The sequence below is a fragment of the Bos indicus genome, unplaced genomic scaffold (assembly GCF_029378745.1).
Source record: "Bos indicus isolate NIAB-ARS_2022 breed Sahiwal x Tharparkar unplaced genomic scaffold, NIAB-ARS_B.indTharparkar_mat_pri_1.0 scaffold_53, whole genome shotgun sequence".
In the NCBI taxonomy this organism is placed as follows: domain Eukaryota; kingdom Metazoa; phylum Chordata; class Mammalia; order Artiodactyla; family Bovidae; genus Bos; species Bos indicus.
The window spans coordinates 70,001-74,637 of record NW_027223719.1 but is presented as its reverse complement, the minus strand read 5'-3'; positions in this window follow the sequence as shown (position 1 = coordinate 74,637).

The window sequence follows — 4,637 nt, the reverse complement described above, 5'->3', positions numbered from 1 at the left end:
AGGGACAAACTCGCCTCAAGGAGTTTCCTCCTTTTTGTAACCCAGGAAACCCACTCAAGCATGTGAGGATCACGGACGTGCGTCGAAGCAGCCATCATCACTTGACATCTTCCTCTCCATGGGAGGAGGTTTTCATTCCTGCCTGCCTCCAGAGAGACAGAAAAGGAGGGAGGGGCAGAGTTTTCCTCTGGCGCTGGCCTGCTCTTAAGTCACTTGAATCGAAAACACTCCATAGGGCATGGAGGTTCACCTGAGGTGGGGTGGGGTTGGGTGGGGTGGGGACAGCGGCCTACTCCAGACCCCAGCAGTTCCCTCCTCTGACACTTGCCTGGAACCCATGAAAAGCTGAGCTGGTGACTGTGTGTGTGTGTGTGCGTGCATGTACGTGTGTATGTGAGAGATGGTGTGTGTGCGTGTGTGTGTGCATGGACGTTAGAGACAAAGAAAAAAGGACAGAAAGGAAAGAAAAAAATAATCCCGAAGGAAGGAAGGAGGGAAGGAAGAGGGAGGGACCGAATAGGTTAGTTAGTACAGGCCTCCATGTCGTGGAAAGAGTTTCGGAGCACAGATCCTCTGTTCAGTGAAACAATTATCCTATCTCTGTGGTGGAGGAAGCTGTGATGTCAATGGATGGGTTCGGGAAAGCATGCCTGGGCTGCAAGCAATTAGGTATTTCTTCCTCAGAGGCACTTTTAGGGAAACCAAGGAAACACACAGGTTCATCCCTGGAGCAGATTTGAAACCAGTCGGTGGAGGGGGAGTCAGTCAAGGAGATTGATTTCTAGACGTCAGGGTCGGGTCCTGGAGCAGGTTGCCATTTCATTTTCCAGGAGGCCTTCCTGGCCCGGGGATGGAACTCGGGTCTCTTGCATTGCAGGCAGACTCTTGACCATGTAAGCCAACAGGGAAGCTCTGTCAGAAAGGTTCACCAAATCCTCTAGCTTCCATCCACAGGGCTTCAGGCACACAGGGTCCCCCTTTGAATCCTCCATCAGAAGGGTAAGAAAACATCGGGAATGTTCCCCTCAAGAGAGGGTTGTCCCCAGATAGTGGAGGCAACTTGGAAAACTTCAGAATCCAGTCCCCCTTTCGGGTGAAGAGCCACATGCAAAGGAACAAACACACATAGCACAGGACTCTCCTATCCAGAAGTGTGTATGCCCGTTTCACAGAAACATCATCTGGGCCCCTAAGGAACGTGTGGAAATCACTCTCACCAAGGAGATAAGAATCCTCAATTGAGAGTTTCTGAAGTCTGGAAGGATAAAATCAAGAGAAAAAGAGAAATGATTCCCTTCTGCTGACAGGGGTGTTGTATGAAGTGACCAAGTGGATGTCCACCTTTCAAAATTCACATTTTAAACATAGTGTCCTTTTGGTCCTTTGTTTTCTCTTTGTATCTGGAAAGCAACAGATTGAACGGTAGGTCCTTTTATTATTTTATTTATTTATTTTTCCTGCCTGCCTGCCTGCCTGTCTACCTGTCCCACTGTCTGTCTTCTCTCTGTCTAGCTTTTCACTCAGGTTAGGGAATTAAATTTTTTTTTTAATTGAGAAATCTGTATTTCTGCAGGTCAGGAAGCAACAGTTAGAACTAGACATTGAACACAATAGGCTGGTTCCAAATAGGGAAAGGAGTCCATCAAGGCTGTATATTGTCACCCTGCTTATTTAACTTACATGCTGAGTACACATCATGAGACATGCTGGGCTGGATAAAGCACAAGCTGGAATCAAGAATGCCAGGAGAAATATCAATCACCTCAGATATGCACATGACACCACCTTTATGCCAGAAATGAAGTATAGGGTGGGTTTACAAAGTCGTGTTCATTTCAGGTTTTCAGATTATTTTCCCTTAGAGGTTAATGCAAAGTCATAAGCCTACTTTCCTGTGTTGGCATAGTAGGTCCTTGTTGACTGTTTTGATGTCCAGTTTATGTGTACATGTTCAATCTGACCTTCTAAGTTGACAGTCCTGCTCCTCCCCCAAAATCCTCTTTTCCTCAAGAAGTCAGGCATCCATTTTACCATCCTATTCCTCAGTTCATCCAACCCAATGGAAGAAGTCATTCCTCCAGTTTTTCCATCGGTTCTCTACACCTCTCCTGATGATGGCGGGTGACTGGAAGACTGACAGTTCTGAAAAATTTTGCAAGAGCTTTGGTGAAAGTTCCTAGGATTTGCTTGGTGAAGTGGGTGGCATGTCAATCAGTAGAGACTGTGGAAGGTATGCCCCAACTGGCAAACACTGTTGCTTTTAGTTGTGGTCGGTTTGCTTGTCTGCAGCGAGGGACAGAAGGAAGGCTTCTACCTTCCACAGAGAAAACTATACCTAGCGTACCAAGGATGTTTGACCACCCCGCAGCCCCAGGTTACAGGTGTGACAGGTCAGAATGTAGCAATCTTCATGTCAAGGGTGTATTAACAACAGGCAGACTCATCTTAAAGGCAACCTGTCCTGTAAAGGTGGAGGGAAGGGAGGGAAGGGGTAGAGGGACGATGAGAAAGGGAAGGAGAAAGAGAGGGACAGGAACACACACAGTGTGTGTGTGTGTGGGCGGGGGCGGTGTGTCTGTGGCATGTGCAGGTGCTGTGTGGGTGGTGTTTGGGGCCATGTGTGTGTGGGGGGGCGGTGTGTGGTGTGTGTGTGTGGGTATGTATGTCGTGTCAGTGTGGTTTGTACAGGTGCCGTGTGGGGCCATGTGTGTCATGTGGGTGGCATGGGTGTGTGTGGGGGTGGTGCGCCTGTGGGTGCGTGTGTGAGGGGGGCAGGCAGAAACAGAGGCTGAGAGACACAGCCAGGCAAAGGACAATGCAGTGTGTGTGTGTGTGTGTGTGTGTGTATGTGTACATGTGCGCTTGTGGGGTGGGTGGTGTGTGGCCGGTGTGTGGCATGTGGGGGCGGGGTGTGTGTGGGTATGCATGTGGTGTGTGGGCAGAGACAGAGGCAGAGAGACATAGCCAGGCAAAGGATAATGCCGTGTGTGTGTGTGTGTGTGTGTGGCCGGTGTGTAGGGCCGTGTGTGTGTGGAGGGGGGTAGTGTGTGGTGTGTGTGAGGGTATGTGTGTGGTGTGGGCGGGGTGTGTGGTGTGTAGGGGTGGGGTGCATATGGGCTGGGTGTGTGTGTGTGGGGTCAGGTCAGGGTGTGTGTGTGGTGTGTGTGAGCAGGGTGTGTGTGCGGGTATGCATGTGGTGTGTGGCATGTTCCTGTGGGTTGTGCAGGCAGAGACAGAGACAGAGAGACACAGCCAGGCAAAGGACAATGCAGTGTGTGTGTGGTATGCACGTGCTGTGTGTGGGCATGTGTGTGGCGTGTGCGGTGTGCAGGTGTGCGTGGGGTGGGGGGGGTGGGCAGAGACAGAAAGACACAGTCAGGCAAAGGACAACGTGCATGGGTGGATATTCTGCATAATTTGCTTGTGTTTTCTGAGCTCATTCATCACCTCCGTGATCAAGACCACTCCCATGAAATGTGAGTCTGCCACCCTCACCTCAGCCACCAGCTAGCACTTGTCTTTGGGCAGGTAGACAGGGGAGTGTTCCGAGTTGGGGAGGGAAGTGGAGGGGGAGGGGGGCGCAAATTGCTGTCACCAGGCCAGCTTTGATCCTTGAGTTCTGCCCCTGAACCTGACTGGAGCAAGTGGATCCACGTGATCTGTCGTGGGTTTGTTTGAAATCCTTGGCGGGAGAAGGCAGATTCCCCCATGCCAAGGGACAAGGCCAAAGGGAAGGAAATCAACTCCCTTGGGTTCAAATAGCTGTTCTCCAAATCAATCAAGTTTCCAAGACGAGATTTCCAATCCAAACCAAAAAGCCCAGTGGCTACCCATCGCTGCCCCCTTGACTTCTGGCCCAAAGTGCCCCTCCCACACAGCCTCCTTCCATAGCCCCAGGGCATTCAAGAGTTAGCCGGCTGGCCTGCTCCATCCATAGCCCCCCTCCCCCCAACCCTGCTGCAGGACCATCTAAAAAAGCCAACGACAGGCAGGTGGCGACCAATAAACAACCCGCTGTCCAGAGAGCCAGCCACAGCATAGGAGCTCCCGAGGAGACCGGCAGGGACTCGTTGCTAGAAGGGGCTCATCCTAGGGCACAGTTTCTCCTCTCAGTCACCAAGGCGGACAGGAGAACAGGACCCATCAATACTTCTCAAGAACGTCCCTGGGGGAGGTACGACGGACAGACGAGAAGGGAAGGGAAGGATTCTTGACTCCCCACCCACGGGGCAGTGGAATGCATTTAAGGGGGACTGCAGGCCAACATCAGGTGGCAGAAGCACCCGCTCCAAGAAATAACTCGCCATCATTCCCATCCCTGTCACCACCCTTTGGGCATACCAGGAGAAAATCCTTTTGTGACCCCCAACGAGGGCTCTTTCAGCAAGAGCAAAGCAAATGTAGGAAGTCAAGAAACACCTGGAGTAACAGGCAAATTTGGCCTTGGAGTACGGAATGAAGCAGGGCAAAGACTAATAGAGTTTTGCCAAGAGAACACACTGGTCATAGAAAACACCCTCTTCCAACGACACAAGAGAAGACTCTACACATGGACATCACCAGATGGTCAACACTGAAATCAGATTGATTATATTCTTTGCAGCCAAAAATGGAGAAGCTCTATACAGTCAGCAAAA